The 12163-nt window shown below is 38.1% G+C and overlaps 1 pseudogene across 1 annotated transcript in view; it reads right to left on the reverse strand.

Moving 5' to 3' along the window:
• Window positions 1–486: 486 nt before the first annotated feature.
• LOC146676746 (uncharacterized) overlaps window positions 487–12163 on the reverse strand; it is a 67437-nt pseudogene continuing 55760 nt past the window's right edge. Inside the window, exon 9 of the transcript XR_014907832.1 lies at window positions 487–1193. The product of XR_014907832.1 is annotated as an uncharacterized LOC146676746 (transcript). The remainder of the gene's footprint in view (window positions 1194–12163) is intronic.

Raw genomic sequence — 12163 nt, forward strand, 5'->3', positions numbered from 1 at the left:
AAAGAAGAGAGCTGTGCTGCTATTTTTAAAGAACACAATTTATTCACATTTTTATATTTACAATCAGTTTTTATTTATATAAACAAAATAAACATTACAAAACTAGAACAAAACTATATTATGTACAATATCAACAGTTTCTCCCCTATTTCCTCTTTTCTTCCACCCATCTTTGTCTCTCTGCCTCATAGAAAGGAGACTCCTGAAACTCCTTCCAGGTCATCCCCTTGGCCAAGCCCTTGTGCCCGGGCAGAGAGTGCACTTTTGAAGGGCAGTAGATATATTTCCCTGCCACTCCAGGGAAGCCTGTGTGAACATGTGAGCTATTTGGGCCCTGTTTCAGGTCCATGTGGCAGAACCTGCAGAGGCGGCCTGTTTGTTGGGTTTCTGGCCTTTTCCTCTTTTTCTCCATCCTTTCCTCTGACCTCTTCCTGGTAGCATCCAGTTCCCTTTGGAAAAAGTCTGTCTGGGCAAATTCCTCAAAGGTCATTTTAGGGTTAGTGATTCCCTCAGCAGCATAAGTTTGATGCACCTTGTGGGAACTGTAGAAATAGCGCACAGGCCCTCTCTGGTAAAAATAATCGACGGTGGATCCATCTGTCTCACATTGAGACTTGGGCTGTCCACAGGCAAGACAAGTCTTTGTCTGCCCTTTTTCCCCTCAGGCTGCTGCTGTGGCTGCTGCTGCTGTTGCCTTTCTAAGATGCCGTCCACAATCTTGTCTGTTGAGACTTGTGTCAGTGGTGTAGACGGGGCAGGAGGAGGTGGGTTAAACGCGGCAGGCTCTATGGTGATTACAGGGACACTAGTTGTTTCACTGCCTTCAGTTAAAGAGTGCCACAGCTGCTGAGTCTCCAGTAGTTTTTCTGGGCTTATGTTCAAAGATGAACTGGTGTTGAGAAGCTTAGCCAAGTGCTTCAACTACCAGGATATGTGCACCTTGGATGTGGGACGCAGCAGGCTGTTGGGATCTGTAGCCGAGTGATGGACCATGTCTGCATAATCTTGATCCACAAGCTTCAGGATGTCCTTCTTCCCATGGTACTTTTGCAACAGATCATCTATTGCCTCTTTCATGGGTCGTGTCCAGCATGTGTGGTCCAGCACAAAAACCCGTCCACCTGTCTTTATAGGTCCAGTGCGAGCACTCCTTGGTGAGGCCCGCATCGGCAGAGGTAGAGCTTCAGAGATTTCTGGGAAACATTAATAATAGTTACTCATATATCATGTAATGAACTAATAATAATAACGTATACATTAATAATAACTAGAAAGCGAAAATTTCTGAAGAAATTTTAAGTGTGCCTATGCCGCCGCTAATCAGTATATAGTTTGCCATTCAAACGGCCACAGAGAGCAAAACTCAGCAGAGCAGCCATTCTCCACCATGAACTATGGTAAAACCAAACACCGCTCGCGCCTCACAGATGACAGCTTACGGTTTTGTGTAAAGATGAGGTGACTTCGTACAGCCCCAATTTGTAGACGCTGTGCGCAGAGGTTCATAAGCAGACCCGACAATGTTTGCATGAACACACTTTGAAGCATTACGTTATGGACCACTTTTCACACATAGTTGCTGTACCCACACAGCCGGCTGTAGCTTTTCATCTCATAGCCCGACACATACACAAAAAAAAAAAAAAAAAAGCAGAGAGAGCACAGACTTTACACCTGAGCGGCACTGCAGACCACGCCCTGCCACACACATCAAACACGTAAAATAAATATTTATGCACTTTTCATTCACTTTTTGTTTTTTGTTATTTTTACACAGTGTTCTGAATGATTAACAATGGTCTACAGCCAATCTTGAGTATTATTATACAAACTTTGGTTGTAAGATTCAGATAACTATTTAATAAAAGCTAAATATTTTATATGAGAGTAAGAAAGAAAAGTATATCTTTGTCTCATACTCTCATCAGACAATACATGAACCTCTCAATAAACAAAATATATGCTTGGCTTAAATGACAAACCGCTATTTTACACAGTGGAACACTTATTTTTAAACAAAACCAATGCAGTTCGCCACTGACAGTGCTTACCTTTGCACATCACAGTAAACACTGAACCAAGATGGTGCCCACGCGAACGAGAAATCTGAACTACGGTGTCCTGCAGAGGACAAATGGTCAAAATTGCTAAAATTTACAACATATATGCAGCTCAACAGCGACACCTTGTGACTTATTCCAGTCACTACCTTACATATACATAACGTCTTACCTGACATTCAGTTCACCGGACACTCATACTGAATCACCAGCCCATATAAATGAAAAATAAGTCCAGCAGCCAACCAAGAGTCATCACGAAAGACTAGGGGTGACACGACAGCGTGAGCAGGCCTGGGTGTCAGCCAGCCCAGCCTGGGTGTCAGCCAGCCCGACCTGGGTGGCAGCCAAGCCGCGCTAGCCAGCTAGCCGGCTAGCTGCCATGCGGCGGTGAAACGAGAGCGTGAGCCGGCCTGGGTATCAGTCAGCCCGGCCTAGGTGTCAGCCAAGCCGCCCTAGCCAGCTAGCTGCCATGCGGCGCTAGCAGTAACATCGTGAGAGATATGGGACTTCTTGATAAAATATGGGACTTCTTGATAAAACGAGCAGATATTTGAAGTTTACACCCCTACATTCTCGCCTGAAAATAGGGGAGGCTGTCATAAAGTTCAACATCAGTAACTTAGCGCGCACAGCTGTATAGAAACTCCGTCGTGCTAGCTAGCACGCAGTACAGTTATTGTAACTGTCAGCACAACGAAAATAAACTACACCTAAACTCGGTTTATATCTGACCCAAATAGAGTACAGTTAATAACGTCTTACCTGAAATTCAGTTCACCAGCCGCCTGCTTCTCCTGCATTGGGTTTCCCTTATCCACGATTGAGCTCCGCGTTAGCCACCACGGGTCGATCGGTGTTTCTTTCCCCGCATACGAGGGGAAGAGACATATACCGGTGGCTAACGCGGAGCTAGCTAGCCACCGGTATATGAACAACTCAGTTATTTTTTCCACATCGACCAGCATCATCGGCCCATATAAACGAAAATTAAGTCCAGCTAAGACAAAGACTGTTTGCGGAGCGATCGGGGGTGAAAGGAGTTAGAGACGCCTCACTGAAAGCCAAGCCTGGGTGCTTTTGAGCGAAGCGGCGCTAGCTAGCTAGCCGGCTAGCAGCAACATCGTGAGAAATCTGTTGCTAATATGGGATGTTTTGACAAAACGAGCAGATATTTGACGTTTACACACCTACATTCTCACCTGAAAATATCTTAAAAGTTTACTTTGTGACCTAGAAACACAAATAAGAGGAATATATTAAACCAAGTGGCAGCCGCCATTGTTTGACTGGTAGAGGCGTGCTTTGAATTGTGGGATATGCAGTTTTCCACCAAGCGTACACCATTGCCGTTACCGTAACTATTCAATGCTTCGTGCAACCTTAAGAATTCCAATGGTTCCTGAAAGCACCAACGCTGTGCGCGCCGTTCGTATTGTTGTCATTATGGTAATCCAAATACGGGGACATACCACTAGAGTGAGCCAACACACCACAAATTAAGTGAGTGAGCAAACACACCACAAAGTAAGTAAAGTTTCACTTTCGTTCGTTCCCATTCATTTGAATGGGCAAAAACTTGCATTAAAATATTCATATTTAAAAAACTATAGAAGTAATAAACACCAAAAGTCATAGCAACTCATTCCAGCTCCAGCCGCACACAATGATATATCATATGTGAACCTTGTCTCAAAACTGTGGGGCGAGTTAAGGTCCAAAATTTCAGGCGGAAAAAGAATAATAACTAGAAAAATTTGCATTTCCTGCGAAAATGCAGTGTGGATGCTTAAAGCTGAAGCTGTATGCAAAAAGTAGCTGAAAAAGCTGAAAAGTTGCAGAAATTGTAAAAACTTTGCAGAAGCAAAAGAAGTTTGCTAAAATGGAATAACTTAGCAGAACTGCAATATCTTAGAGGAAACATAATACTTGGCAGAGATACAATAGCATAGCAGAATTTAGCAGAAATATTGTAACTTACCAGAAACATGATAACTTCTCAAAAATACAAGAATTTAGGAGAAATAGTATAAGATAACAGAAAGAATATATTTAGCCAAAAATACTTAAACATTACAGAAACACTATGATTTAGAAAAATAGTACAACAGAGCAGAAATATTGTGATTTACCAGAGACACTGTGATGAACTATGAATATTGTAATTTTAAATTAAGACTATGTTTTAGCACAAATATTATAATTTGGCAGAAATACTATATTAAGCACAAATCCTATAAAAAGCAGAAATGGTATGATTAAGCATAAATACTACATTTAGTAGAAATACTTTGTTTTAGCACAAATCCCATAAAAAGCAGAAATACTGTACTATGATTTAGTAGAAAAACTATAATTAATCAGAAATACTAAATTTAGCAGAAATACTATATTAAGCACAAATCCTATGAAAAGCAGAAATACTATGATTAAGCATAAATACTACATTTAGTAGAAATACTATGTTTTAGCACAAATCCTATAAAAAGCAGAAATACTATATTAAGCACAAATCCTATTAAAAGCAGAAATAGTATGATTTAGCACAATAGTAATAAGTTAAACAGAAAAATTGGAAAAGCAAAATGGACAGCTGAAAAAATGCTGAACATGCTGAAGGTCCCTCAACTATACTTGTTAAATGAAAAAAATCAGCAAAAAAATCTAAAACAGCCACACAATCACAAATATGTACACATAAGGAAACACACATGCACAGAGAGACACACACACAAGATCAAATTCAGTCACCCAGTCTAAATATATTGAATTTGAATCTTACAATGAGATCATCCCATTAAAAGTCTCTCTCTCTCTCTCTCTCTCTCTCTCTCTCTCTGTCACACACAGACACACACACACACAGGGAGAGAGAAGTAAGTTTCTAGGTCAGCCTGGGAGCTGCTGAATTTGAATCCACCAATCAGAGAGCCTGTGCACTTTTCCCCACCAAAACGGGTGCTTCTGTTTACACACGCAGCACAGAGAGAGACACTGGATTATTGCAGTCTATTTCTCATAGTGACGACTCCCCTCAAACAAATGACCATAATTTCCTAACCGTAGGGGCTAGAACGGTCATTCTTACACCGTTTTGTTCAGAAGAGATGGGGGAATCTTCAAGTGTTGACAATTTATCATTAAAATATGAATTTTTAGAGATATATGACATGGATGACTTGTTGACTTAGAAGCCACGAATTCCCCAATATGCAAATTTGAATACCTGGAGCCCACATACATGATTGGCTGGCTGGGAAGCTGTGCAGGCCCTGATTTGTGGATTTGAATTCCTCAGCCCTCAGATATGATTGGCTGGCTTAGAAGCCATGAAGGCCCCAATATGCAAATTTGAATGCCTCAGGACACATATATGATTGGCTGGGAAACCGTGCAGGCCCTGATTTGAAAATTTGAATGTCTCAGTCCTCACAGAGGATTGGCTGCCTGGGGACCTGGCAGAAATATATAGAAATACTATGATTAAGCATAAATACTACATTTAGTAGAAATACTATGTTTTAACACAAATACTATAAAAAGCAGAAATACTATATTAAGTACAAATCCTATAAAAAGCAGAAATACTATATTAGGCACAAATCCTATAAAAAGCAGAAATACTATATTAGGCACAAATAGTATAAAAAGCAGAAATACTATAATTTAGCAGAAATACTATGTTAGGCACAAATCCTATAAAAAGAATAAATACTATAATTTAGCAGATATACTATATTAGGCACAAATCTTATGAAAAGCAGAAATAGTATGATTTAGCAGAAATACTGTATTTAGCACAAGTACCGAAAAGTACCAGAAATACTATGATTTAGCAGAATAGTAATAACTTACAAAATTACAAATATGGAGGCATATTGAAACACAAATGCACAGAGGGACACACAAACACAGGCTCTAATCCAGTCAACCAGTCTAACTATATTCAATTTAAATCCTACAATGACATGCTGCCAAATAAGGGCAGGGTCCTCTCTCTCCCACTAAACACACACACACACACACACACACACACACACACACACAAACACACACACACACACACAGAGGGAGAGAGCTGCCGAATTTAAATCCACCAATCAGAGTGGCCGTTTACATTTTCCCGCCAAAACAGGTGCATCTTTTTACACACGCAGCACAGAGAGGCACAGGATTATTGCAGCCTATTTCTCATAGTGAGGACTCCCCTCAAACAAATGACCATAATTTCCTAACCGTAGGGGCTAGAGCGGTCATTCTTACACCGTTTTGTTCAGAAGAGATGGGGGAATCTTCAAGTGTTAACAATTTATCATTAAAATATGAATTATTAAAGATATTTGACTTGTAATTCACCATAACTGAGTAGAGCGAAGCAAAAACTGCCTTGACTTGCCCTCAAACAACGCTTTGTAACTCGAAATCTATTTGGAATATCGATATCATTCTTTCACCGTAAGAGACAGCAGGCTTTGGTGAACAATCATGGAAATTTTCAGGTCTCTGTGGAAATCCAACAAAAAGTTATGACGAGAGAAAAAAGTGGTTCATTTCCAGACTTTGAAATCTGAAGAAATCTGAGCGAGGGACAAATTTCCTACCCTCAAACAAACATAATTCATGGCCAAATGGTAATAGGTGAGAAAACAATTCTTGAATTGTGAGCGTCAGGAGTGTCTGAAGATATACCAGGACAAGCCTCATGTCTTAACTTTGCTTCGTTAAGGAGATATGACGATTCGAATATGCCTCTCATTACAGAAATCCAGCGATGATTTTGAACAAACTCTCCATTGACTTTGTATGGAGAGTTTTCTGACCTTGTGTTGGTCTGAGGAGATTTGCCAAAATTCTATAAATCCCACAACAATGATAGTGACATTTTCTGAAAGCCAGCAAAAATACCTACGTTTTGATGTATAATTTGTGGAAGTTGAGTGAAAATTGAGCAAGTAGCAAGAAGTTGTTCGGACATGAAGTGAAAATTGCAAAAGCTTCAGTGACACACTGGAAGCCAAGAGCATAGCAACCATAACAACGCATGTATTTTGTGAAAAATCACAATTGTGCAACTGAAAACTTTAAGAGGCATAAAAGTAAAATGGTAAAAGATTTGAAAAAGCTGAATCATACCTGAATAGCCCAATAATTTGTGAACATTTTAAAGTTTGAATGGTTGTTCTAGGTGAAAGTATGAGGAAGTAGTTAAGTTTCAAAAACAAGCAAAATTTAGCAGAATTTTGGAAGTTTCCCATTCATTTCAATGGGACAAATTAAAGGAAAAAAGTGGAATATTTTAAAAAGTATAATAGCAAAAAATAGCAAAAATCATAGCGATCATTAGCAGAAATAGCAGAATAGTTTAAAATTTGAACGGTGAAAATCGGCTGAAAATTGTGGAAGTAGTTAAGTGCCAAAAAGTGTACGGAAGCAACTGGAATAATAAAGTATAAAGAATAAAGAGAAACAGGAACTCAATAGTGTGGATGCTTAAAGCATCCACACAACTAGAAAAATTTGCATTTCCTGCGAAAATGCAGTGTGGATGCTTAAAGCTGAAGCTGCATGCAAAAAGTAGCTGAAAAAGCTGAAAAGTTGCAGAAATTGTAAAAACTTTGCAGAAGCAAAAGAACTTTGCTAAAATGGAATAACTTAGCAGAACTGCAATATCTTAGAGGAAACATAATACTTGGCAGAAATACAATAGCATAGCAGAACTTTGCAGAAATATTGTAACTTACCAGAAACATGATAACTTCTCAAAAATACAAGAACTTAGGAGATATAGTATAAGATAACAGAAAGAATATATTTAGCCAAAAATACTTAAACATTACAGAAACACTATGATTTAGAAAAATAGTACAACATAGCAGAAATACTGTGATTTACCAGAGACACTGTGATGAACTATGAATATTGTAATTTTAAATTAATACTATGTTTTAGCACAAATACTATAATTTGACAGAAATACTATCATTTGGCAGAAATACTATGATACAGGAGAAGTACTGAGATGTAGTAAAAGTACTTTGATTTAACAGAAATACAATTATGGAGGAGTAATACTTTAAAATGGGAGAAATATTGATACACACACACACACATACACAGAGCCTAAAGGGAAGAGTATTTGTGCCATGGAGTGTTAACAAGAATGTGAGGTCCATATTAGAAAAGCTCGTAAAATCACAAAAGTTTGCAGAATTGTAATAAATGATGAATATGAATTACTGGTCTGTGACAGTGTATTAATTTGTAGGGAAAAAAAATGTTGACCAAGGTGGAATCGAACCGGCGACCTTTGGCTTGCAGACCCGTGTCATTACCAACTGCGCCACTGGGAAAAAGAGCGGCCACTTGGAAAAACAGGGTGATGAGCAGTCAGAATTAGATCGAGGTGAGAGGCGAAAAACGCAGTTTTTTGGAGTTACAAAACGTTGTGTAACTCAAACACTAGGTGGACTAGAAGCATAATCCTTGTACTGGGTGAATCAGCGGACTTTGGTGTACTTTGACTGCGATTTTCATTGCTCTATGTACATCCGTCGCTGAGATATGACGAGAGAGGAAACAAAAGACCTCAGACATGATTGGCTGGCTGGGAAGCCGTGCAGGCCCTGATATGTGATATGAGTCTGAGTCCTCACAGAGGATTGGCTGCCTGGCAGAAATATATAGAAATAGTATGATTAAGCATAAATACTACATTTAGCAGAAATAGTATGATTAAGCACAAATCCTATAAAAAGCAGAAATAGTATATTAAGCACAAATCCTATAAGAAGCAGAAATAGTATATTAAGCACAAATCCTATTAAAAGCAGAAATAGTATATTAAGCACAAATCTTATAAAATAGCAGACATAGTATGAATTAGCAGAATAGTAATACGTTAAACAGAAAAATTGGAAAAGCAAAATGGACAGCTGAAAAAATGCTGAACATGCTGAGGGTCACTTAAATATACTTGTTAAATGAAAAAAATCAGCAAAAAAAATATATATAACAGCCACACAATCAGAAATATGTACACATAAGGAAGCACACATGCACAGAGAGACACACACACAAGATCCAATTCAGTCAACCAGTCTAAATATATTGAATTTGAATCTTAGAATGAGATCATCCCATTAAAAGCCTCTCTCTCTCTCTCTCTCTCACACACACACACACACACACACACACACACACACACACACACACACACACACACACACACACACACACAGGGAGAGAGAAGTAAGTTTCTAGGTCAGCCTGGGAGCTGCTGAATTTGAATCCACCAATCAGAGAGCCTGTGTACTTTTTCCCGCCAAAACATGTGCCTCTTTTTACACACGCAGCACAGAGAGGCACAGGATTATTGCAGCCTATTTCTCATAGTGAGAACTCCCCTCAAACAAATGACCATAATTTCCAAACCGTAGGGGCTAGAGCGGTCATTCTTACACCGTTTTGTTCAGAAGAGATGGGGGAATCTTCCAGTGTTTACAATTTATCATTAAAATATGAATTATTAAAGATATTTGACTTCTAATGCACCATAACTGAGTAGAGCGAAGCAAAAACTGCCTTGACTTGCCCTCAAACAACACTTTCTAACTCTAAATCTATTTGGAGTATCGATATCATTCTTTCACCGTAAGAGACAGCAGGCTTTGGTGAACAATCATGGAAATTTTCAGGTCTCTGTGGAAATCCAACAAAAAGTTATGACGAGAGAAAAAAGTGGTTCATTTCCACAGTTTGAAATCTGAAGAAATCTGAGCGAAGGACGAATTTCCTACCCTCAAACAAGTCCAACTCATTTCAGAACGGTAATAGGTGAGAAAGAAATTCTTGAATTGTGAGCGTCAGGGGTGTCTGAAGATATTCGGGGACAAGCCTCATGTCTTAACTTTGCTTCGTTAAGGAGATATGACGATTCGAATATGCCTCTCATTACAGAAATCCAGCGGTGATTTTGAACAAGCTCTCCATTCACTTTATATGGAGAGTTTTCTGACATTGTGTTGGTCTGAGGAGATTTGCGAAAATTCTATAAATCCCACAACAATGATAGTGACATTTCCTGAAAGCCAGCAAAAATACCTACGTTTTGATGTATAATTTGTGGAAGTTGAGTGAAAATTGAGCAAGTAGCAAACAGTTGTTCGGACATGAAGAGAAGACTGCAAAACCTTCAGTGACACACTGGAAGCCAAGAGCATAGCAACCATAACAACGCATGTATTTTGTGAAAAATCACAATTTTGCAACTCAAAACTTTAAGAGGCATAAAAGTAAAACAGTAGAAGATTTGAAAAAGCTGAATCATACCTGAATAGCCCAATAATTTGTGAACATTTTAAAATTTGAATGGTTGTTCTAGGTGAAAATATGAGGAAGTAGTTAAGTTTCAAAAACAAGCAAATTTTAGCAGAATTGCAGAAGTTTCCCATTCATTTCAATGGGACAAATTAAAGGAAAAAAGCTTAATATTTTAAAAAGTATAATAGCAAAAAATACCAAAAGTCATAGCGCACATTAGCAGAAATAGCAGAATAGTTTAAAATTTGAACGGTGAAAATCGGCTGAAAATTGTGGAAGTAGTTAAGTGCCAAAAAGTGTACGGAAGCAACTAGAATAATAATAATAAAGAATAAAGAGAAACAGGAACTCAATAGTGTGGATGCTTAAGCATCCACACAATAACTAGAAAAATTTGCATTTCCTGCGAAAATGCAGTGTGGATGCTTAAAGCTGAAGCTGTATGCAAAAAGTAGCTTAAAAAGCTGAAAAGTTGCAGAAATTGTAAAAACTTTGCAGAAGCAAAAGAAGTTTGCTAAAATGGAATAACTTAGCAGAACTGCAATATCTTAGAGGAAACATAATACTTGGCAGAAATACAATAGCATAGCAGAATTTAGCAGAAATATTGTAACTTACCAGAAACATGATAACTTCTCAAAAATACAAGAATTTAGGAGAAATAGTATAAGATAACAGAAAGAATATATTTAGCCAAAAATACTTAAACATTACAGAAACACTATGATTTAGAAAAATAGTACAACAGAGCAGAAATATTGTGATTTACCAGAGACATTGTGATGAACTATGAATATTGTAATTTTAAATTAAGACTATGTTTTAGCACAAATATTATAATTTGGCAGAAATACTATAATTTAGCACAAATACTATAAAAAGCAGAAATACTATAATTTAGCAGAAATACTATATTAAGCACAAACCCTATAAAAAGCAGAAATACTGTACTATGATTTGGTAGAAAAAACTATAATTAATCAGAAATACTATATTTGGCAGAAATACGGTATTTGGCACAAATCTTATAAAATAGCAGAAATAGTATGATTTAGCACAATAGTAATAACTTAAACAGAAAAATTGGAAAAGCAAAAATGGACAGCTGAAAAAATGATGAACATGCTGAAGGTCCCTCAACTATACTTGTTAAATGAAAAAAATCAGCAAAAAAATCTATAACAGCCACACAATCACAAATATGTACACATAAGAAAACACACATGCACAGAGAGACACACACACAAGATCCAATTCAGTCAACCAGTCTAAATATATTGAATTTGAATCTTAGAATGAGATCATCCCATTAAAAGCCTCTCTCTCTCTCTCTCTCTCTCTCTCTCTGTCACACACACACACACACACACACACACACACACACACACACACACACACACACACACACACACACACACACAGAGGGAGAGAAAAGTGAGTTTCTAGGTCAGCCTGGGAGCTGCTGAATTTGAATCCACCAATCAGAGAGCCTGTGCACTCTTTCCCTCCAAAACAGGTGCATCCTTTTTACACACGCAGCACAGAGAGACACAGGATCATTGCAGTCTATTTCTCATAATGACGACTCCCCTCAAACAAATGACCATAATTTCCTAACCGTAGGAGCTAGAACGGTCATTCTTACACCGTTTTGTTCAGAAGAGATGGGGGAATCTTCAAGTGTTGACAATTTATCATTAAAATATGAATTTTTAGAGATATATGACACGGATGACTTGTTGACTTAGAAGCCACGAATTCCCCAATATGCAAATTTGAATACC

This window comes from Rhamphochromis longiceps, linkage group LG2, assembly GCF_057381845.1.
Source record: "Rhamphochromis longiceps isolate RC_006_pf linkage group LG2, R_longiceps_female_GT1.1, whole genome shotgun sequence".
NCBI classification, from domain to species: Eukaryota; Metazoa; Chordata; class Actinopteri; order Cichliformes; family Cichlidae; genus Rhamphochromis; species Rhamphochromis longiceps.